This window comes from Phocoena phocoena, chromosome 1, assembly GCF_963924675.1.
Source record: "Phocoena phocoena chromosome 1, mPhoPho1.1, whole genome shotgun sequence".
Taxonomy (NCBI): Eukaryota; Metazoa; Chordata; class Mammalia; order Artiodactyla; family Phocoenidae; genus Phocoena; species Phocoena phocoena.
In genome coordinates this window covers 163,173,643-163,198,250 of record NC_089219.1, presented here as the reverse complement: position 1 = coordinate 163,198,250, position 24,608 = coordinate 163,173,643, and the positions used below count along the sequence as shown (strand labels likewise).

Genomic DNA, 24,608 nt, shown 5'->3' with positions numbered 1-24,608 from the left:
AGGAAAGAAGGGTGTTTTTAGCACAATAAAGCTGAGGTCATAATTTCATATTTCACATAATTTCATATTTCACAACTTGCAAAAACTAGTTGGGGGGTATTTCTCCAGTAAACTAGACTGGTGGTCTCTGAAGAAAAACTAATGTTTATGGTACTGGGTAATGCTGGTCTTCAGGTACTTTAGAGAAAAGCTAACCCTGGCATTGCTGGTGGAGTGACACTGAACTGGCATAGAAGTACCCAATTCCCTCCTCGCTAAAGCACCACATCCTCTCTCCCCTTCGGCAGAAGCTGGAGCTGATGAAAATCACACCCTCTTCCCAGTGAAGTCTCACCAGGTAGAGTTTGTACATTATGGGAAGGGATGAACTGGGGACTCCATTATCCTATGGGCAGTGGTAGAGGTCACTACGCTGGCAGGGGTTGGAGGAACACAGGCAGTTAAGGGAACAGTTAGCTTAGGAGGGAGAAATGGACACCCCTTGAAGGCCTAACCCAGGGGGCTGGAACTTTCTCTCCTGTGTGGTAAAAGGGAGCCAGTTGCCTACTCAAGGCAAGTTCCCAGTTCTTAGCCCCACCCTGCTTGGGGCAGTTCCTTGAAACTTGTCAAAACCTCCTTAATTCTCTCTCAAAATATACGTTGTACTTAATGTGGAGATGATTGGGGGTGGGGCGTGTGTACAGTATTTGGATTGGTAAGAGTATGTGAACGTTCCTGCAGAGGAGACCCGGCAGCGCAGAGGACCCGGCCAGAGAAGCGCACAGCTGTGCCACCCCGGTCCCGCACGCTCCGCTTCTGCGCTGCGGGTGACACGCTGCCTTAACTCAGGTCCCACGGCCGGGACGGCCTGGACGCCGGGCTCCAGCGTCCATGAAGAACGGTGAAGCTCGGTTCACGTCTGGATTTCATCACAACCCTCTCTCCCCCATTGCAGGCATCAGCATACAACGGTCAATTTTCCTAAGTAGTAATAGTAAACAAGTTTCCAAAATGTTAATTCCTCAAAATCACCTCGGAATAAAGGACAATCCTTTGGCTTGAGTATCTAGTTTTGTGAAAGAGTCACTAAATTGTTCTGATTTCCCTTTTCTCCACCGACATCCCTGGACAGATTTGCAGACCAGAGAGTGGAAACGGTCAAGACAACCGGGGCTCAGGTCTGATATCTCGGGCTGACGAGATTTGGGGCCACTCCGTTTGGGAGGAGGTACTTCCTCAGGGGGCAGTTCCCTGTCTTCCGCTTCTTATCGAGCCGGCCGACCGCCGCAGAGCCCGCTTCCGCTCCTTCCACGTGCTGGCCTGTGCCCGCTACTCCGAGGAGGGCCGGGCCTCCGCAAGGAGCCTTGCTGACTGGGGTATACGACCCCGCACGCACCGGGGCCACTGCTCGGGCGACCCAGCCTGGGACGCGCCCACCGGGCCAACACTCGTAGCCAGAAGAGAAACGCGACATGTGGGCGGGGCCGGGCGCCGGAGGCGGGCCCGCACTCAGCCGGCCCACAGCGCTTCCACCTTCTGTGGGAGTCTTTTGTGGGAACTGGGAGGGGGCCCTCGTTACATAAAGGAGAGCACGGGCCAGCCCGCTGCAGTCACGTCAGTTCCTTCCACTGCCTCCCCTCCAGTCCCGCTCGGAGGCCCGGCGAGCACCGGCCGGGACGTGACATCCAACCGCTGGCCACCGCGGCTGCGCCCGCCGCCTCATCTACCGAAGGGCTAGTTCTCGGGGTGCAGCCGCAACGACCACCCACCCCTGCAGCCTAGCCTTTACCCAGCCTTCCCAACTAGAGGAAAGGGCTGCCGGTAGGGAAGAACGGGAGGGGCCCGCGCGCTGGGGCGGCCTCCCATTGGCTCCTCTCTCTCTGCCCTCCGTCCCGATTGGCCGCGGGTCGAGCGCACGGGCCGTGCACGCTGCCCCGCGCCGCGCGACGTTGGACTGGGGGCGGGAGTGGCGGCGCAGCCAATGGGAGTGGCCTGCGGGGCGGGGCTCCCGGCGCTGGGTCTCTGGGCTAGGGCGAGCTGGTAAACAGATACGGAGTGCATGCCGGGTGTCTACGCTACGGCGAGCGCGCGGAGGCTGCGCGAAGGTGACCGCGGATCCCAGCTTCCTGCAGCCGGGTAAGGCTGCCGCCCACCGCGTGCCCTGGGCGCCGTCTGCCTGCGGCCAGATCTGTGCTCACCACCCGCTTGGGCCCTTCTTGTATCCTCAAGTAACAGCGCGGCTTCCCGTTTGCGAGTTTCATTTGCCCCAAGCTCCGGGCGCCCTGCGGCTGTCTCCTACCCCCGTGCCCACCTTAGCCCATACCTGTTTCGGGGAGGGGACGAGGGCCGCGTGCTGGTGCCTTGTCTCTTGGTCGACAGTACTGCTTTCCTGCCTCGCTTTCTCATGATAATATTTCTCTTCACGCCTAGACCCCTTTGCACTGTCTCAGGGGCGCTAACTGCCCCTGGCCCCAGGTTTGTGCCAGGACTTTGACTCGCTTGACCCGAGCCAGCTGTTGGGTTCCACAGTTGGGGGTTTTGGGTGAACTTGGGAAAGAGGACCCTTCTTGGTCCTTTCCTCCGTTGGCTTTTCTTTGGCCCCTCCTCCTACTTCTCCAAACTCCGGGGGTCTTGTGAATGGTTTGGGCTTAATTGCCTAAACTCGTGCCTTTGCCCAGCCTCTGACCCTCTGCCAAACCCAGGCCAGTTCTCCCATGTGCCTTGTGGGATGGAAAATGCTGCGGGGGCAGGCCTGGATGCTGGAACTCTCCATTTGGACGACAGGTGCCAGTCCTCCGAAGGGTGAGAGACTTAAGTGCAGCCTCTCATCCAGGGTAGGGCCTGCAGCCCATTGGAAAACTTGTCCATGCTCACTTGCACCTTGGGTGTGCGTGACAGAAGACTGAGGAGCTGGGCCTGCCAGGTCTAACTTGTTGCCAAAGGATTTGAGCATGCCTGATGCCAGCCTGCCAGTTGTCATGCTGTGCATGGGTGGGTCATGCTGGCAGGAGGGCCCATCTCCGGAGAAGAAACAAAGCAGGGGCTGGTGGTTCTCAGGAGCAGCATCTTTAAGACTGGTGATGACTTGGGCATTTTCAACTTTGCAAATAATGCAGACAAGGCAGGGTTAGGATTTGGGGCCTGACCTTGGGCAACTCAAAGGAAAAGTGAACTAAGGTGGTGTGAGCACTTACGTGTGTGTCACATAAGACAGCGTTTCTCAACCTTTAGCAACATCCCTGGCCTCTATCCATTAGATGCTAGTAACCCTCCCCCCCCCCACACACACACACTATTTGTGACAACCAAAAATGTCTCCAGACATTGCCACATGTCTCCTAGAGGACAAAAGCAGCCTTAGTTGAGAACCACTGAAGTAAAACTAAAAAGAGTCTTTCCATGCTGCCAGAGGCCCCCTAGGACCTGTCCATGACTGGCTGAGAGGTTTTTATAAAGGGTAGCATCTCTGTCCTAAACCAATGATAGAAGCCCTGTAGGTTGGGCTTTAATGGAGTCCCCCACTCTGCACCTGGGGGGATAGGAGTGAGATAGGAGGTAGAAACCCATGGTCATTTGCTGTGCTTGCTGGGTGCATGGCAGTGACTGGCTGGGTCCAGAGTACAAAAGAAGTGGGAGACTTGTGGTTTCTGTCTTTGGGGACTTTGCAAGACTGTGGGAGATACGCATATGAAATAACCATGGGGCAGTTTTTACATAGTGAGCAAACAAATTTATACTGTCTGAATGCTGGCAGAAAGGCCAATTCAGTTATCCATAAGCGGCTTTTCCAAGGTGATGCTTTGCTCATCCTTACTGATTTGCTGAGATATCTCTTATGTCTTATGATGTGGGAGGGTGCCAGGCCTGGGTCTGCAGGGAGTAAGTGTGTGGCTGCGTTTCAGACATATATGTGGGTGTATGTACATGTGCCATGTACTCCTCCAGGAGAGAGGCTACCCAGGAGCGCAGAATGGACACGTGTACAATATGTACAGTTCTTTTACAGTTGATCGAAGCATCAGAGACAGTGAGCCATTTCTTTTTGTGTGGGGAAAGACACTACTTCTGAGTCTAGATTTTGCCTTCACTGTAACCCAGAATTTATGCCCCAAACCTCAAAGTCCCAAACTGGTGGGGACGCAGAAAAGTGAAGAATGGTGATCATTGTACAGGGCAAGGAAAAACATCTGAAACCCCTACCATGAATTTCTTTTTCTTGTTGTTAATTGATCCTATGGGGATGTATCAGGATTTTCCCATAACATTCCTTGGTTAGTTAGGGTGTCTTTTGGGTGCCCTTTCTTGCCTATAGAGAAGAATCTGGACAGGGAGGTCACTTCTCTTTTCTCAAAAAGAAGTTTACAGGAGTGTATTATTGGGACGCTCCAAACTTGGCACGATAGTTTTCCATCAAGAGCCGTGGATACTGAGTCATTATCTTTGTCAGTTGAAACAAGAGCTGTGTGCAAAATTAGACAGGAATATTTAGAGAGTTGTCTTGATCTGACAGTGGCATCTGGAAATAGTTCCAGCATTCTTGCTAAACAACAGCCAGGAACCTGGGAGAGCCAGTAGAAAGAAGAGCCGTGGGAGAGGGGGAGTGCAAGGGCCCTGCTCCTTGAGGAGTTGCACCTATGTGGGGGATGGGGTCCACCGACTCTGAGGCAGACCCTGATGTGTCTGGGTGGGCTGCTTCCCACACTTTTCAGACCCAAGTGGGTGTCCACTGGTCTGTCCACAAGCATGTTTGTCGTGGGGTTACAGGCTCCTGAGCCCTTGACCTTTTGCTTTGAGGTCAGGGGCCCACAGAATATCTAACATTGGAAATGACCCTGAAAATCTCTTTTTATTCTCCATACTTGGATGTGCTTTATTTTTACTCTGTGCATGTAGAGAAGGATTCATGAGAAAGCTGAGTGTTTTTCACTCACCTTGCCCTTTCAGGGTATTGTAGATTCTGTTGTAGTGAATAGTGACTGAGTTCTTGTCTCCGGAGTCCTCGACTTGCTTTTTTAAAATATCCCATTTCCATCTGGGCCGAGGGAGAGGGGCTGCACTTGCTAGAAACCTGGAAAATCCCTGTGTGCTCTAAGGGTTGGTGCTTCTCCACATCCTGCCCTGAAAAAAAGCCCGCTCTGGAATTGTGGGTTATTCCCTCCTTGTTGAACAGATATTGACTGATTGCCTTGAGCGTGGCATTGGAAATATAAAAGTGAACAATTCCTTGGTTCCCGGACCTCAGGGAGTTGTAATAAGGGGTGTGCAGATACCACCTAAACACCCTCAGTGTGCAGATCTAGGGCTCCGGGTCTAGATCAGACCACTTCTGGCTGGTGGAAACGGCAAGGCTCTGGGAGGAGAAGGCGTGTTAGCTGGGACTCTGAGCATGAGAAAGATTTCAGCAGGAAGAGGCAGGAGTTTGGAGGGGTGAGGGGCCAGTGCTTCCCAGACGCTCTATGCTGAAGGCCAGGTTTTATTTTTTCCCAGTTTGTTGCAGACCAGCGCTTTTGCAAAACACAGTAAAAATGTTCTGACGGTTCTAAATTGCTGTGAAAATTTCTGAGCCCTTACTCCTGTTATCTCACCGAGGATGACAATAAGAGTCCAAGGACCATTCTTTTTGGTCCAGGCAGTGGGTTCTTCGAGCAGAGGCATTGGGGTGGCTGAGTGCCTGGTAGGGGTGAGTGCAGTCTGGCCGGAGGGTAGGGAGTGGCAGGGGAGCAGTGGGAGGCTGGGCAAGGGAGCAGAGTGGGGTGAGTCCCCCACCCCATTTCCTGTTGAAGCAGCTTGTCTGATCTGCCCTTAGGAGTTTAGGATAGTCTGAGCAGCATTGCTGCCACTGGGCTTCCGTAGGGTCGGGGTGGCGGGGGGGCAGGAGGGCTTTGGCATAGGGCTCCTGGCAATTTTCAGCTGACAGTTCAGTTCAGGCCAGAAAGGGTTCCCTGGGCGCCCACAACTCAGCTGCAGCCTAGTGGGCTCTGACAGAGAGGGAGGTGGCTCCCTGCCCTGGCATGTGCACAGTGGACGTGGGTACCTGTGGGTACTGGCAGACCGTGCAGGACCTAGGGCGGGTGCAGTCCTCTGCTGTGGGAACCCAGGGCGCAGCGGTGCTGGTTCTGCTGGAAAAGGGCTGGGAAACCGCCTTCCTGTGCTGGGAGGTCTAGGAGCTAGGGCCTGAAGGAGGAACAGGTTTCCATGGGAGAGAAGGATCTGAAGCTGACGTCTGAGCAGGGAGGGGCAAAGGTGGGCGCTGCTGTGGGGAGGAGAGGGGAGGGCACTCAGGCGGGCAGGCTGTGCAGAATGGGTCTTGGAATGGGTCACTTTGAGGGGTCAGGGTGGATGGGGAGGGAGACCCGTGAGGCGGCCTGTGAGAAGCGAAGGCGGCCTGAGTCCCAGGTGGTGGGTAGTGGGGAGGTGGAATGAAGGCGTAGATTCAAGAGATTATAAATCTGTGCAGGTGGACACTCTAGAATAAGTTACTGCTTGGCCGCTGGGCTGAGATTTCTAGTGGAGGGAGGGGTGGGGACTGTTTGGGGTGGATGGTGGTGTCACCGCTGAAAACAGAGGGGGCAGAGCTGGGCTGGCGGCAGGAAGACGGTGATGTTAGTTTTAGACGGGAAGGGGTTGAGGTGCCTCCGGGACTTTTTTCCTATCCTTTTTTATTAAGGTACAATTTGCATACAGTAAATTCACACTTTCTAGTGCGTGGTTGTGCCATTTGACAAATGCATATAGTCATGTAACCATTACCACAGTCAAGGTCCAGAACGGTTCCGTCCTCCCCGCCCCCCGGGTTCCCTGTGCCCCTTCATCGGTGCCTGTGGGACTTGGAGGGAGAGACGTGGCGTGTGTGTAACTGGATTTGTTCTAGAATTGGGCCAGTGGTTGAGATGGCCTGCCCAGCCTGGGAATGGGATGCACGGTCCTGGGGGAGCTGCCAGCCCGTGGGGAGGCTGAAGCAGCCCAGGGGACAGCGTAGAGAGCAGGGAGGATGGGGGCTGGGGACCAGGCCTGGGGACTCCTGTGGAGGTGGAGGGGGGAAGGGGAGCTGGTGACGGAGGTTGAGATGAGGGGCCGGGTGAGACATGGCAACCCAGCAGAGGATTTCAGGGGAGAGGGTGGGACCCGCGGGAAAGGCTGAGGAGGGTGGTGTTGACTCAGGTGGGTGGTGTTGACTCAGGTGGGTGGAGCCATCAGGTGGCTGTGGTGAGTGCCACAGCGGGAGAGCTCGGGGTCGGGGCAGCCTGTGCTGAGGGAGAAGGGAAGGCAGGTTTGGCCGGGATGAGGCTGAAGGAGAAGCAGAGTCAACGGGAGGTTTTTCAGTATTTGGTACATGAAAGCCGAGAGCGGGGTTTGTGGGCTTGAGGGGGAAAGCTTTTGTGGAAGGAGACATTGAAAGCAAAATGAAAAATAGGTCCGGGGCAAAGTCCTAAAGGAGGAGGGAGAGGGAGGAGGGGAACGGCCAGTGCGGGGAGGAGATAGGATGGGAGGAGAGGCGGGGGGAGGGCTGAGACCGGACCGAGGGTTGAGGGTGAGCACATCTGATTGCCTCTGTTTTGAGGAAACAAGAGGTCAGTTGCAGTGAGTGAGGCCCTCTGCTTGATGTGAGAGGGGGAGGCTGGGCTGGGGGTGGCGCTTGAAGGGGAAGCCGGGCTCCTGCCAGCCTCTGAGGAGGGGTGTGTGTGTGTGCGTGCGCGCGTGTGTGTACGTGTGTGTGTGCGCGTGCGTGTGTAACGGGGCAGGATGGGTTTCCTGGCCGTCTGAGAAGGGGCGTGCTCCCTGCCCCCCCGCCCCCCGCTGGATTTTCTCAGAGGTGTTTGCTGGCCTGGGAAACACCTCACCACCCCCCGAGAAGCAGGTCTGCCCCTCCGCACTTGCTATTTTCATAGAACGTCTAGAAGGGTTAGTACTCAGATTCTTTTGTGTATGATTCTTTCTAGAACCTGTTAAATCCCAATTCTCAGCACAGCCCTTCTGTGCTCAGGGTAAACGGCCGTGTCCTAATCTCTGGGAACTGGAAATCATCTAGGTCAATCACCTTGTTTTACACATGAGGAAACGGGGAAACTCAGGCCCAAGGGAGAGCGGATGTGCCCAGGGTCACATGTGGCTGGTGCCCAGGGTGGGCCTGGAACCCGGGCCTGGCTGGCCACCCTCCTCCGTCAGCCTCATCGTAGTACCCTTGTTGTCTGGGAACTGGAGGACCTGATGGCAATGATCCTGCCGTCTGCCGGGCGGGATGGGAGGTCCTGGGGTCTGTTCACACATCCAGAACTTCTACATTAAATCCAGATCCTGGGGTCAAGCTGGTGTTTGCTTTCCGTCTGGCATGTTTTGTCTGCGTTTGGCCCGGGTCCTGGCTCAGGAGAGGGTGAAGGTAAGAATAGGTTGCCCTGTGACCTGCAGGTGGTTACTGTTTGACAGGTGCTGGAGCAAACATCTCCCCATCTGTCTGAGATCGAAAAAGCAGTTTGTGGCTCTTGCCCCCTAATGTGTTTACAGCCAGCATTTGGTAGAGCAAGGGCTGGGCACCACGTATAAGTCAGACCTGCTGTGCCCCTGTTCCAGCCCGCGTGAGCTCACCGGCAGCCAGGCCTGCTGTCTTTTGTCCCTCTTCCCTCTCACTCTTCTTCTAAGCAAGGAGTGGGACCTAGCAGAGGACGCAGTAGAGGTGCTGCATCCTGGGTGTGCTGCCACCTCTCCCTCCCAGTGTCTGTGTGCGCATGTGAGCAGGCTCCGGGCCCCTGTGAACGATGCTTTTCCTCCATTCTCCCTCTTCTGCCCTCACCCCATTTAACACAGGGTGCTGCTGCCGCCGTGTCCATGGCTCTGGATGGTGGCGGTTTCAGGGTGATTGGTGACAGAAAGAGCGTTTCCCAGATGCTAGCATCCCTGGTGTCTCTTGGGTTCTGGGTTCTAGAAGAGGGAGCTTGAGAAGCTGGGGAGCCCCTGGGCGCCCGTGGGTATTAAACTGCTGGTATGGACATGGTACAGCACCAACCCTCAAGGGGAGTATAGGTCTGGGTAAGAGATCCTCTCTCCAGGAGCACACCATGCAGCCTGGGAGATGGGACAGGTACTCTAAGAGTCATATAGGGCATGGCAGGGTGACCTTAGGCCATTAAGAGATGAGGGACTTTAGAGGACAAGAAGTGACTTTAGGATGGGGGGCAGACCCTATGGAGCGTCTAACATTCCATCAGGATGGGTAGGATTTTGGCAGAGGAAAGGGTGTCCCGGGGGAGGAGGTGGGAGCAGCACGTGGAAGTAGGAAAGTGTGTGTGTGTGTGTGTGTGTGTGTGTGTGTGTGTGTGTGTGTGTGTTGGGGCATGAGCCATTCTGGCTGAAGCGCTGGTGTGGGGTGGAGATAGTAGGAAATGAAAGCTGGAAAGATGTCTTGGGGTCCACAGTGAAGGGCCTTGAAGGCCAGGCCTGGGCCTGTGGCCTTAGTTCTGCCAGCAAAGGAGAGTGGAGGTCAGCGAGGAGACAGTCGCTTCTTCCTCTGAACATCCTCTTCTCATTTCTCTTCCTGAGTATTGTTGTCTGTCTAGGGTCGTCCCTCATAGGGTTAACTCACTGGTCTTAAAAACTATTGGGGTTTTGCGTACGCTTGTAGTGCCAGAGGGTTGCACGGGACCTCGGTGGCAGGACCCGTTAATTTAATGTCTGCACCAGTGACGTGCACAGGTGTCCGTGCCTGGCCTGTGTGTGGTGTTTGGGGGTGCTGCTGATGGAGGCAGGTTCTGGGAGTCAGCGTGGCAGGACTGGGGGCCACGTACCCAACAGCTCCTTCTGGAGGCGCACACCCAGAGTGGACTCAGTGTGGGGCTCCTGCCTCTTTCTCCCACTTACGTCTGAGACAGAACCGGGGTGGGATCGCTGGTGCTGAGAAGCCTAACACTCTCAACCTGGTAGCTGAGGAGCTTTCCAGAAAGGGAGTTTGGCCAGGTGGCCTTTGAGAGCCCAGTCAGCTCCTGGATTTTTATGACTTATGATTTTCTGCAACCAGGTGGACACACTTTTCAGGGCACAAACCTTGCCGTGTTTCCAGGAGAGTGACTTTTTTTCTTTTTTCTAAGGCATTTCTTTTTTTTTTTTTTTTTTTAATTATTTTACTTATTTATTTTTGGCTGTGTTGGGTCTTCGTGGCGGTGCGCGGGCTTCTCTTATTGCGGATCACGGGCTCTAGGCGCACAGACTTCAATAGTTGTGGCTCACAGGCTCAGTAGTTGTGGCTCACGGGCTTAGTTGCTCCACGCCATGTGGGATCTTCCCGGACCAGGGCTTGTACCCATGTCCCCTGCATTGGCAGGCGGATTCTCAACCACTGCGGCACCAGGGAAGCCCCCAGGAGAGTGACTGTTGTTACTGACCTGGGGGCAGGTTTCTTATCTGCTCACTTCCTAGGCTGCAGGAGGAAAGGACTTGAGCCTGGGGTCAGACAGGCATGGATGGGCCTGCCCCTGACAGCACTGGGACTTAGAGGAGATTTCTTTACCTGGGAGCTGAGTCTCATCAGTAGATGGGGACAGTAATACCTCACAGGGCTGCTGTAGGATTAGGACTAATAAAAAGTGATACACACAGAAGGGGAGTAATAACTGGTAGCTGTTCTTGTTTTTAATACTATTTCACTGAAATATTTAATCTGAAGTGAAAGTGTTTTGAAAGATTAAGAATGTAAGAACTGATGAGGAGCATTTTGAGGGGTGCGGGCTCTTACTTGGACGTTGCGGTACCCCAGGCCGTGCACAGTGCCTGGCATGTAATGTAAGTGCTCCATAATGCTTTCAGTGTTGAACCGAGCCTGGGAAAGAGGCTGGTAGACGAATGGGGCATATTTATACTGAAAGCAGGCAGGACTCTGTCATCAGGAACAAGAATGTGTCTTGAGCTGCCCATGGGATATGCGAGAACCTACCACAGCACCTGGCACTTAGCTGGCACTCAGTACCACTTGTGGAGTGACTAAACTAAGTTATTTTAGATGAATGATCTGGAAATTATTCTAGAATATCGCCCCTCTTCCCAACCCAATGATGTATCTTTTAAAAATAACCACTGCATTAGTTTCCTATTGCTGCTATAACAAATTACCACAAATTCAATGACTTAAAACACCACAAATTTATTATTTTACAGCTCTGGAGGTCAGAAGTCTGAAATGGGTATCACCTGGCTGAAATCAAGGAGTCAGCAGGGCAGATTCTCTCTGGAGGCTCAAGGGCAGAGCCCCTCCCCTTGCCTTTCTAGCCTCTCGGGGCTGCTTGCATCCCTTGGCCGTGGTTCCTTCCTCACAACTGCATTACTCCACTGTCTGTCTTTGTCACATCTTTCTCTCCCTCTTCTGACTCAGATCCTCCTGCCTCTCTCTCTCTCATAAAGACCCTTGATTACATTGGGCCCAGGTGGATAATCCCCCCCATCTCAAGATCTGTAGCGTAATCACCCTTTCAGCAGTCCCTTTTGCCACATAAGAGAACATAGTCACAGGTTCTGGGGATTAGGGTGTGAACATCTCTGGGGGGCCACCAGTCAGCCTCCCAAAGCCACCCACAATAATTTGGCCAGATTTAAACACAACCCCTTAAATATCTGATTTTAGTTTAAGATAAACTCCTCAACTACAGCTCCAGGGTTCCCCACTAGGGTTCTTATTCACCTACCTGTGTGACAGTACAGATGACACTTGTATTTGTGTGGTCAGGGTCTGTCTGTGTGTGGAGGTAGGTGGGGAAAGAGTCAGAGGTGTGTGAGATGTGAGCCTCCCAAGGGGCTTATTATTGGAAAGACTTCTGTGTGCCAAAGATAACCTACAAAACGGGGCAGAATCTGACCAGCAGTGGAAAATTTACATCAGCCGATGGGAAGACAAAATCATAAGAGCCAAGAGTAAGTTAGGGCCTGATTAGAAATGTGTCCTTGAATATATATGACATGTTCATACATTTCAAAGTACTTCTGCCTCTCTTATTTAGATTGGACATAATAAGAACTTATGCTGTCGTAATATCCAGGTGAGGAAACAGATTATAGGAAACGGGTTCAGGGACAGACGGGTTCAGGGACAGGCCTGGAGTGGCCTGGCCGGTGGAGCAGAGCTGATGCACAGGCCCGGAGGCAGGCCCCATTCAGTTTTAGAAGTGCAGGGATGAAGGGTTGGTGTGAGAGGGAAGGAATTGGAGCAGCACTTACATGGCACAGGTGTAAGTGGAGGCTGGATGGGAGGCCTGGGTCCCGACTTCAGACTCAGGAGTTTGGAGCTTATCCTCTAGAAAACTACGAGCCATTTGAGCCGGGGCTTAACATGATGAAAATGGATTTGGAAAAGGTTAATCTGGCAGCAGATGGGCTGTAGCCTGGAGACAGGGAACTTGTGGGGGTCAGAGGGGTGCTGTTGTCTCCTCTGAGAGTGGTGTTGACCATGGTGAGGATTACCGGCGGTATTTATGTCCTGGTTGTCTAGGCACGCCAAGCAGGCCGCCAGCACACCAGACCAGCTCTCCTGAACGATGCCTCACACCACAGCTGAATTAGCCTCACTGGCCCCCGAGAGGGGGCGAGTCTGCTCTCCCCGAGTCAGATCTGGTACAGTACCCAGCCCGGGTGCTGGGGTAGAAATCGGTAAGAGGGTTGTCCCCACTGGTCTCACCAGGTCTGAGTGACTTGCTGAGTCCTTCCAGAGCGTCCGTGTGGTCTTAATAATGATCATGTCGGCTAATGGTTTTGAGCACCTACTGTGTGCCAGGCACTTGGGGTCCTAAGTACTGTTATATGGATTATCTAACCCACTCCTCTTGAGAACAGATGAGGGAAACTCAGTTGCAAAGATGAGCTTAAATGACTGCTTAGGTTCGCAGCAGAGTCAGGATTTGAACCTGGGGCGCCCAACTCCAGAGCATCTTGACTGCTTCATGTATCACTTCCTGAACGAAATCTTTTTTAATGTTCTAAGCAGAAAACTTGGGTGGGTTTTTGGTCAGAAAATGAAATTGCCCTCAGGACCCCGTGCTTGGCAGGTTGGTATTTGTAATCAGTTACGTTTGCTCCCCAGTGGGAGGAAAGACCACTTGGGACCGTCTGTGCTACTCACCTGTGCAGTGGCGTCCGGGCCCACGCAGGTTCATGCACAGCATTGGGTTTCTCTCTGGATTATCAGTAGAGGCTGGAACTTCTCCTTCTGCTGCACTTTTATCTCCCCCTCCCTGGCCCCAGCACAGTGCCCACCTTGGGGCAGCACACCAGGGAATCCTAAGAATGTCCTCTTCTTTTTTTAAATAAATCTGTTTATTTATTTATTTATTTTGGGCTGAGTTGGGTCTTTGTTGCTGTGCGCAAGCGGGGGCCACTCTTTGTTGCGGTGCGCAGGCTTCTCATTGTGGTGGCTTCTCTTGATGCAGAGCACGGGCTCTAGAGGCGCGTGGGCTCAGTAGTTGTGGCACATGGGCTTAGTTGCTCCGCGGCATGTGGAGTCTTCCCGGACCAGGGCTCGAACCCGTGTCCCCTGCGTTGGCAGGAGGATTCTTAACCACTGCGCCACCAGGGAAGCCCCTAAGGAATGTCTTCTTAATTACCCATTGGGTTGAGAATGAAGGCTTGCAGTCTAGGACATCAAAACACACTCTTATTTGTTTTCTCCTTTTATCTGTTAAATGGTTGCCTGGCTCCTGAGCCATGATAGATTCGAGTTCTAGCTCTACTTGTTATTCATTGTGTGACTTTCGGTAAGTTACTTAACCTCTCTGTGCCTTAGTTCCTTCATCTGTAAAATGGGCAAAATAATAGTACTTACCTTTTAAAAATGAGTCAGGTAATACACATAGAATACTTAGCACACGGCCTGGCATATAATAAACTCCCAGTAAATAATAGCTGCTATCGTTATCATCACATTGTGCTGGTTTTCTGCTTCTCACAGAATAAAAATGTTTGGGGAACTGGTGAAATTCATCGGAGGAGAATGTCAGAGTGCCTGCTATTCAACAAGCTCTTGAGTGTGTTAGCGTAAGAGTGTATACGTTTTAAATGGTTCCAAGAAAAATCCCAATAGTCCAGAAATGGCTTTTGGAGGAACATGAAGTCCTTAGCCCAGGAGACAACTTGAGGTCCAGAAACGAACTCCTTTCCTTACAGGGCACAATTCCACTGTGCCGCCCCACAGTAGTGGCCATCGTGTCTGCCTGTGTCTCCCCTCCAACCGCCCCCCCGCCAGAACTCGGCTGCCCTGTTCTAGGTGACCCAGTAAAAGGTGGTCACCACAGAGCCCTCCCTTTGTCCCTGGGGCCTCTGGGTGGTGGGCAGCTCTGTGCCTGGTGAGGTACCCATCTTTTGGGGTCAGGAGCAGAGCTATAACGGGGGTGTCCTCACCCCAACACCAGCCTTTTTGGGCTGCTCTGATATAACTCTAGTGACCTTTCTGGATTTCCTGGGACAGTTGTGGTTACATTTTACTCTGTTGCCCTAGAATAAGGGTTAACAAACTTTCCTTGAAGAGCCAGATGGAGAAAAAAAAGAGCCAGATAGGAAATATTTTAGGCTTTGTGGGCCATAGTTCTCACTTGCAACTGCTCAATCGTGCTGTTATAGCTTAAAACCAAACCAAACCAAACCCCAAAACCCCAAACAGCGTTAGATAATGCATATGTAGATGAATGAGCTGTTGCCAGTACCTAAATGAATGAGCAAGGCTGTGTTCCAGTAAATGCTTATTTACAAAAACAGGCAACAGGGCTGAATTTGGCCCCATGGTTTGCTGACCCCTGATCTAAAAGGGCACCAGTCATGTTACGGAAAAACCCAAACAAATTTTTTGCCAACCCATACATGTCTTAACTTTCGGTTCAGAAAAATGTGATCACTGCACTTACTACATTATTCTAAACTAGGATCCTGTTTTGGGGAAAGTACCGTTAATTATTTCTATCTTTTAACACAGGGGCCAGCATTAGACCTGCCTCTGCCAAGTGGTTTTCTCACCATTTTCTGAGAAGCACAGTTGAGCCTCTTTCCCAAAAGTGGGGTGGACGTGTTCCACCTTCCTGGTGGCCTGTCAGGGGCAGTTGTTTGCTGATGAGGGACAGTGGCTAAAGGGTGTAGAGAGGTAGTATTTATAGCTCTCTGATTTGCTATCTAACCCTCTGCCCATCCTGCCCAGGACAAACGCTTCAGGGATCTGGGATAGTTTCTTTAAATCACACCTTTGTGTGCTTGCTTTTATTTTTTTATTTTAACAACAGATATTTAAGATTATTTTTATATAACTTATTTTCTGTTATAAAAGTAGTACATGTTCTTTGTAGAAAATTTTAGGAAATAAAATAATAAGAATCTATCACCCCACCACCCAGAGAAAACCACTGTTCCTGTTTTGCATGCTCTGTTTCTATCATCCATCTCCCTCCCTCCCTCCCTCCCTCCCTCCCTCCCTCCCTCCCTCCCTTCCTTCCTCCCTCCCTCCCTCCCTCCCTCCAAAATAAAGGATAATACTGTTTTGTAACCTGCGTTTTTCCTACATGGGAATATATAGTAAACTTGCTTATTTGTCAATAAATACCTTCCACAGTGTCATTTTAGATGGCTGCATAGCAGTCCATCTAATGGGTGTACCACTATTTATGTAGCCAGTCTTAGACAATGTTGTCATTTACATTCTTGTGGCTGCGTTATCAATCACACATCCACTCTTAAGGAAATGCAGTTTGACAGAATTTGGCTGGATGCTTAGATAACTTTCAGGCAGGATGGCCTGGGAAGGAGACAGGGAAAGGGGACTTTAGTGGTAGACATGCAGGTTTGGGGCATTCCAGAGGTGACTTGCAGCTGTGGGGAATGAATGACCCTAGTGGCCTGTCTCTCACCGTAGAAGATTGACTCACCAGGCCTGGCTGGGGCTGACTGACAGGGGAGGGGAAGGCTATGAGGTGGGGTTTGAGGGGGGACAGAGGCTCTTTATATCTTCCCCTGGGTTCTTCTTCATGTTTTTCGTTGCCTTTGAAAATGGATACGTATTAGGATGTTTCTGAACCTGCTGCCAGACGAACCCGGAAGCCAGACCTCACTATGTAGAAGCCTGGAGTGCCTGAGATATTTGAGTGATGGGCCCTGGGGTGTGCTTTTAAAGGCCGAGGCGAAGGGCACATCTAAAGAAATTCATGGATTTTTGGTTCAGAAGTCTAAGTCTTTCCCCTAACACATATACTCTTCTGAGTCCTTGGAGGAAACAGTCGACTGTATTTCCTTTTTCTAAGAGGAAAAGAAAAAAAGAAAAATTTCAAGAATGTAAAGGAACTTTCCAGTGTCCACACAGACTGTTCATGCCCAAAGTAAAAAGATTGTCCTTGGCTGGGAGGGGGCAGAGGGCCACCTGTGAGCCCCTGCCCTGGGGCCTCCCGGATATCATTAAAGAGTTCTTTCCCGGGAGTACTAAAGTGACAATCTTGAGATTCCTTTGGTGGCTGGTTCTGTGGGTCATTGTCTTTAAGCCCATTCATTTCCGATGTTCTTTTTCAGTTTCTTGAGGGAGTAGTGGGAAAGGAAGGGGCAGGTGGAAGGTTTCCACTTAAGGACAAAGCCAGACTTTTGGGGAGGGAGTAGCAGGGAGAAACTTTTAGGAAAGGATCCCTGTTTAGACTTGCTGCCTGACCTTGGGCTTGGGCCACCTCTGTTCCCTTTTCCCCTCTTCCTCCAGAACAGGGTTCTTAAGGTACGTTTCTAGGACCACCAGCAGCAGCAGGTGGGAATTTGTTAGAAATAGAGGTTTCCAGGCCCCATCTTAGACCTACAGAATCAGAAACCCAGGGCGGCGGTACAGCGGTCTGTGTTTCAGCAAGTCTCCCGAGTGGTTCTGATGCCCACTAAAGCCTGAGAACCCTGCCTCAGACCAGGCTCCTAAGAGACCTTTGATTCCATATGCAGATTAAAAAATGCAAGCAGGTGTGAGTCAGTTCCAGAAATAGCAGGCTTTCTTAAACCTTGGGGGGACCAGCTGAGTTCATTTCTGTCTGCTCTGTGTCAAGCACGGTGCTAGTTTGCTGGAGATACAGAGAGGGGACAACAGATGTGGTCTGTGCCCTCCTCTGGCTGACAGCCCAGTGTGGCGGGAAGTCGGGTACATAGGCAGGTTTAGAGCATGGTCACTGCTACCTCGGGGAAAGAACAGGGAGCCGTGGGGGACATGGTTGGGCTTTAGGGATGGGACATGTTGGGGAGGGCATCCCAGAAGAGGTGCTGTTTGAGTTGAGATCTGGTGAGGAGGAAAGACATGCGTTCCTGTGCAAGGCGGGGGCCAGAGAGGCCAGTTAGGGGCTGCTGCGGTTGCCCAGCTGGGAGCACCCTGGGGGGGTAGGGGAAGTGGGAAGGGTTGGAGAGAAGGGGGTGGTCGCAGTGCTCAGGACGGGGAGCATGGGGTGGGCGGGGTAAGGGGGGTGAGGTCAGTTCTGGACATGCCGAGCTTGATGCCTGTGGGCCATTGGGTGGTGCACAGCTGCGGGACAAAGCCTGCTCGGGAGAAGGCTTTAGTGAGCTTCACACACGCTCCCCAAGACAAAGGGCGTGCTGTGCAGCTTGCTTTTGGGTCCTTACACCAGTCATCCCATGGCTTCCGGGGCTGCTCAGTATGGGAAGAGACAAGAGGAGGGCGTGCTGGCTTTTAGAGGTATAGACACTCTGGCTTTGCTTGGATGGGAGCTGGTCTGCCTTGTCACACTTTATACTTACGAAGGGGGTTGAACAGTGGCTCAGTAAGTTCATGCACTGTCCCTGGCTTATTGTCACCTCATGAGAAGAGACAAGTGACAGATGGTGAGTTCTGGCTGTGAAGGGGGGGGGCTTGGGGGTGCATATGGGAACCCTCCCCCCAAATAAAGTTCCCCCATGTGGGTCCTGGTGGAAAGGTTTATGATGCCTTCATTTGTTTAATGCTTGTCAAGATTGCCTGTCTTATGTATGTATGTGTGTACGTATTTATTTTTGGCCGTGCCACACGGCTTGCAGGATCTTAGTTCCCCGACTAAGATGGGGCCACTGAACCTGGGCCACTGCAGTGAAAGTGCTAAGTCCTAACCACTGGACCACCAGGGAATTTCCATATATTTTTAAAAAGAACACAACTCATTGCTGCTGATACATCTTATTGCATCTGGCCAGGTAGGCATCACTTGGTGGTTTTTTTTGTTTGTTTGTTTTTGTTTTGTTTTTTTTTTTAGTTTTGGAGACTAGATTTGAAGGTCCTCATACCCCAGATAATTTCCAGCTAATGGAGTCTCTGAGTCTGTTTTTCAACATGAATGAAATGGTATCTCAGAAGTCTCTTTGGGAAGGTCAGAGAGTGAGGGTTCAGCAGGAAAATTTCCTCTTGGAGCTTGAGGACTCATGTCAGGGGACACTGGCTGTGCTTCTTTCTCAGTCTCTGTCCTGGGGAGTGGTGAGCTGTATTTATTCCAGTTCTTTGTCTCTCTAGACAACAACTTTGTGCACTTCCTTTATAGCACTTTAGCATGTTAGGGCTGGAAAAAGGGCCTGGTGAGCCAGCTGAAGCCCCCTCTTGCTATGGAGGGTGAAGAGGCGAGCAGCACACGTAGTGTCAGTGGCTGAGCCGTCCAGGCTCCCAGGCTTTGCCGCTGCTCAGCTGCCTCCTGTGCACCTGGTCCTCGTGTGTCGGCCTCAGTGGGCCTCTGGCCGTCTCCGGGGTGTCTGTGCCCGTTATAGATGTGCCTGCATGCTCCTGCAGCTGTGAGCACCCCGGGGCCAAGGGCAGGTTTATCCCAGAACCTGCACAGACTAACCCAGAGCGCTGGGGGGAGACATCAGTGAACGGGTGTTCAAAGAATTGACCAAATGACTATTTTGGTGCTGGTACCTAGTGGGCACTCCCAAATGTGAGTGCCCGTCCTCCACCCTCACCGCTGTATTCACTGGTCCTCGCTCAGAGGAGACCGGGCGGCGCCCAGGCGTTCTAGGGCGAGTGGGTGAAGAGCCTGACTGCACCCTCCATCCCTGTATTGCTCCTCCGTGAGATCCCGAAAACCCATTCAAGGACCAGCAGGGTGAAGCGGGGTGGGCGAGGACTCTAATACTTGTAGATGAAATCGTGGTGAGGATAAGATTTTAAACTTGTGATTAATGTATCTTGGGGGCTTTTGAAAATCAAAAGCCCCCAAAACACATTTTTGATTTTCATTTACTTAAGGTCCTGATGAAAATGCGTGCTGGTGTAGCTGAGTGCCTGGCGCTCGTGCATTCCTTTTGCGGGGTTTGCCCCACCGTTCAGGACAGCTGAATTCTGAGTCACGTTGGGATTCTGGTGCGTTAGAAGTAGGGTTTATGAGAGCCAGTTTTTGAAAACCAGGAGGTGAACAAAGTTCTGGAAAGGTATTTCCTCTGGCATTTGTTCGCCTTCCCACCCCTGCTCCTTGAGGGTAGGCACTCCTTTGCAAAAAAATAGCTGGTATTGACTAAGGTCACTTTGTACCCAGCAGAGCAGCATGTGGGGAGGTTTGGGGACAGCGTCCCTTGAACATTAGGTAAATAATCCTTAAGGCGGCTGGCACGGGCTGCGGTTTAGAAATGTGCATCCACCTGTGAATCTGCTCACAACGACAGACTGTTTATGAGCAGCATCTGTTAATGTGAGAAGGGGAGGGACTGCCCCATAGTAGCGGGATGGTAGCTTTCCGTGATGTCATTTCCATGTGGATGGAGCCTGCCTTCCCAGGGAGCTGGCTCTAGTTCTCCTCCATGACGGCACTCGCTGTCCCGGCTGAGACGGGAACCCATGGAAAGTTCTCCGGTATGAGGACACAACCGTTCAGGCAGGAAGAAAGGCATAACTAATTAATTTTTAATATGTACTTTTTAAAGATGACGTATTATTTATTTATTTATTTTCCACTTTGAAAGTGGGATATGTGAACTAAAAGAGTTAGGAAGGGCTTCCCTGGTGGTGCAGTGGTTGAGAGTCCGCCTGCCGATGCAGGGGACACGGGTTCGTGCCCTGGTCCGGGAAGATCCCACATGCCGCGGAGCGGCTGGGCCCGTGAGCCATGGCCGCTGAGCCTGTGCGTCTGGAGCCTGTGCTCCGCAGCGGGAGAGGCCACAACAGTGAGAGGCCCGCGTATCGCAAAAAAAAAAAAAAAAAAGAGGAAAATACAGTTAGGAAAATACTGCAGGAGACCATTATTACTCATATGTCTCAAATGCAGGAATTTAATTAAAAACTTGGTCAGTTTATTTAACATTGTTTCCTCTTTTGAATTTTAAAAAAATCATCGTCATAAAGTAGGTATAATCCTGGCCCATCACAGAACTATGCTCAGAGTTGACATACTTAGAGACCAGAAAAGTTAGGACTGGACTCTGGTGGGTTCCAGAGCTGCAACTGCAGAGTGCAGGACCAGAAATGGGTATTTCACAATGAACTGCAGAGCTAGGGCAGGGGAAACTGGCCAAAAAAATCGCTTATCAGCTTTGCTCTAGTGAAACTTTAGTTTGTGGGTATGATAACTTGGGTGAGCAGTTTAGGCAGAATTAGTTTTAAGCCTGAAAACAAAGTCTGAGTCAAATAGGTCTTATATCAGTTACCAGACAAGGTGAGGTTTTGAAATTATCCAGGTTTGTGGCTTATGGGAGACTGTTGCCTTGGTTATCTGGATTGGATTTAGAGGTGAGCAAGGGGAAAGCCTGTTTCTGGGGACCCCTGGGGCAGTGGGGTATGGTGGATGGTCCACCAGCAGGGGTCTTTTTGAACAGATGGGGCTGGGGCCCTGGCCTCTGCCATTGCATGTCCCTGGTGTCTCTTTCAAAAACCTCTTTCCTCAAGAGTGAAATGTGTCTGTGTGTGTCCAGGGCCAGGGGGCAGGGGAGCTGTTGAGAGCTGGCACCAGCTGCATTTGAGCTCTGATTACATGCTGTTTTCCCAGTCCTAGACATTTGGTCTATGGGGCTCACACTTGTTTACTGCCATAAGGTGCAGAAGCCCAGAGTGGAGCCCAGGGTGTGAAATAGCACCACGTGATGGGCAGGGCTAGCTCCCCCTTCTCTCTCCTGTCTCCTTCAACGGTTTGGTCACCTTCCAGAAACCTCCTTGGCTTTGATTAGGGTACAGGAGGTCCACTTGTGTCTAATCAGTACCCTGTCCCTATGGGGGTGCCTTGGAGCTGGTGGACCGAGCATTTGGGGGAGCAGTGTGGCGTGGTGGGCACAGAGCAGCGGAGGGCAGGTATCAGACCCCAGGGCCACCGTTCAGGAGCTGAATGACCTCAGCCAGTTAGTTAACCTCTCTGACTTTGGTTTTCTCCTTTGTGAAATGGGGGCAATAACATCCATGTCATTTAGGTTGTTTATAAAGATTAAAAGAAGATGAAGCCCAGTGCCTGGGCGCTGCTTTCCTACGAAGGTGAAGGGTTCTCTGAGGGCAGGTTACGGTGGGTCATCTTAACTTCTAGGCTCCTGTGCATTCCTGGGTTTCTCTGGCTATCACTACAGCTCTCCTTTTAAATAAAAGTAGCTGTGTCTCATGCTCAGGAGCAGAGCGGATCTGGGCAGGAGCCTTTGGACTGACTGGGGCTGGCTCCCCATGAAGGGCAGGTGGGAGCGAGCCTGAGGTTTTTGGAAGGCATGAGAGTTCTGGTTCAGATCCTTGTCAGTGCTCTCGCCTGACCTTCCTGTCTGTTAATTCGGGCCCTTCTCAAGTCAGCCTCCGTGCGTTTGTGCACAGGTTTGTTCCTGCAGGTCTCCTGCCTGCTGTGCCTTCCACACCTGCTTATCTTATCTCTGAGACTCCTGGCAGATCCCAGCTCCTCCCTGCCCACTGGCCAGACTGCTCCCTCCCCACTCTGGGTTCTCCTGCTCCTGTCCTTTTTGTTTTTTATTCAGCCACCTTATTTCACCTTATCTTATCCCTCCCAGCACACAGCTCCAGGTAGGTCTTGAGAAATGCTTGGGAGACACACCCCAACCCTGTGCAGTACCCTGTGTACTCTGGCTTTCCACTTCTTTGACCCTGACATAAACACGTTTTATGCTGTGACCCAGGAGAAAGAAGAGAGCGCATGCGCACGCGGAGGGGAACCAGGTTTCAGCCCCAGTCCTGCCCGCAGTGTGCCCTGATGCTTCCCTGTCCGACATCATGTTGGTGTTGTTTTTAATGCTGGTTAGGATTTTCCAAGTGCATTGCTCTGTGGTCTGGACTGCAGTTTGAAAACACTGGCTTGGGGAAGAGTTGAGTCTGAGGGCGGGCAGGGGCTCTGGTTGTCCCTTGGTGGGTGTCTGTCAGAGGCTTCATTGGGCAGAACAAGAGTGGCTGGGCAGGGACAGGCAGCCCCTGAGGAGTTGGGCTTGGGGCCCCTGGGTCCCTGCAGGGAACTGCTGCCGGAGCAGGTGTTCCTGAAACCATGCACCTCAGACTGGGACTTGAACCCATGTGGCCAGGACTCAAACCCGGTCAAAACCCTGATTGGGACTTGAACCCATGCAGCCGGGACTCGAACCCGGCCAAAACCCACAGTCTTCCAACTGAGATCACACACCTGGTTTCAGGACTTAATGAAGCTCAGGTTCTTTTTTTTTGTTATTGTTGTTGTCGTTGTTTACCTATTTTATTTTTTACCTTTAAATCCTTTTATATACTGGACGATCTCCCTGTTGGTTTTCAGGGGGAAATCTTTTTATTTTTTAATTTTTTATACAGCAGCTTCTTATTAGTCATCGATTTTATGCACATCAGCGTATACATATCAATCCCAATCGCCCAATTCATCACGCCCCCCACCCCCCCCCGCCGCTTTCCCCCCTTGGTGTCCATACGTTTGTTCTCTACATCTGTGTCTCAATTTCTGCCTGCAAACCGGTGCATCTGTACCATTTTTCTAGGTTCCACATACATGCGTTAATATATGATATTTGTTTTTCTCTTTCTGACTTACTTCACTCTGTATGACAGTCTCTGGGTCCATCCACGTCCCTACAAATGACCCAATTTCATTCCTTTTTATGGCTGAGTAATATTCCATTGTATATATGTACCACAACTTCTTTATCCGTTCGTCTGTCGATGGGCATTTAGGTTGCTTCCATGACCTGGCTATTGTAAATAGTGCTGCACTGAACATTGGGATGCATCTGTCTTTTTGAATTATGGTTTTCTCTGGGTATATACCCAGTAGTGGGATTGCTAGATCATATGGTAGTTCTATTTTTAGTTTTTTAAGGAAACTCCATACTATTCTCCATAGTGGCTGTATCAATTTACATAAGCACCAACAGTGCAAGAGGGTTCCCTTTTCTCCACACCCTCTCCAGCATTTGTTGTTTGTAGATTTTCGGATGAAACCCATTCTAACTGGTGTGAAGTGATACCTCATTATAGTTGTGATTTGCATTTCTCTAATAATTAGTGATGTTGAGCAGCTTTTCATGTGCTTCTTGGCCATCTGTATGTCTTCTTTAGAGAAATGTCTATTTGGGTCTTCTGCCCATTTTTGGATTGGGTTGTTTGTTTTTTTAATATTGAGCTGCATGAGCTGTTTATATATTTTGGAGATTAATCCTTTGTTGATTCGTTTGCAAATATTTTCTCCCATTCTGAGGGTTGTCTTTTCATCTTGTTTATGGTTTCCTTTGGTGTGCAAAAGCTTTTAAGTTTCATTAGGTCCCATTTGTTTATTTTTGCTTTTATTTCCATTACTCTAGGAGGTGGATCAAAAAAGATCTTGCTGTGATTTATGTCAAAGAGTGTTCTTCCTATGTTTTCCTCTAAGAGTTTTATAGTGTCTGGTCTTACATTTAGCTCTATAATCCATTTTGGGTTAATTTTTGTGTATGATGTTAGGGAGTGTTCTAATTTCATTCTTTTACATGTAGCTGTCCAGTTTTCCCAGCACCACTTATTGAAGAGACTGTCTTTTCTCCATTGTATATCCTTGCCTCCTTTGTCATAGATTAGTTGACCATAGGTGCGTGGGTTTACCTCTGGGCTTTCTATCTTGTTCCATTGATCTGTGTTTCTGTTTTTGTGCCAGTACCATATTGTCTTGATCACTGTAGCTTTGTAGTATAGTCTGAAGTCAGGGAGTCTGATTCCTCCAGCTCCATTTTTTTCCCTCAAGACTGCTTTGGCTATTCGGGGTCTTTTGTGTCTCCATACAAATTTTAAGATGTTTTGTTCTAGTTCTGTAAAAAATGCCATTGGTAATTTGATAGGGATTGGATTGAATCTGTAGATTGCTTTTGGTAGTATAGTCATTTTCACAATATTGATTCTTCCAGTCCAAGAACATGGTATATCTCTCCATCTGTTGGTATCATCTTTAATTTCTTTCATCAGTGTCTTATAGTTTTCTGATACAGGCCTTTTGTTTCCCTAGGTAGGTTTATTCCTAGGTATTTTATTCTTTCTGTTGCAGTGATAAATGGGAGTGTTTCCTTAATTTCTCTTTCAGATTTTTCATCATTAGTGTATAGGAATGCAAGAGATTTCTGTGCATTAATTTTGTATCCTGCAACTTTACCAAATCCATTGACTAGCTCTAGTAGTTTTCTGGTGGCATCTTTAGGATTCTCCACGTATAGTATCATGTCATCTGCAAACAGTGACAGTTTTACTTCTTCTTTTCCGATTTGTATTCCTTTTGTTT

The 24,608-nt window shown here is 50.7% G+C and overlaps 1 protein-coding gene across 1 annotated transcript in view; it reads left to right on the top strand.

Annotated features, from left to right (window-relative positions):
• Positions 1–2,021: 2,021 nt before the first annotated feature.
• COQ8A (coenzyme Q8A) overlaps positions 2,022–24,608 on the top strand; it is a 49,695-nt gene continuing 27,108 nt past the window's right edge. Inside the window, exon 1 of the mRNA XM_065877250.1 lies at positions 2,022–2,115. The gene's annotated coding sequence lies outside the window, so the exon portion shown is untranslated. The remainder of the gene's footprint in view (positions 2,116–24,608) is intronic.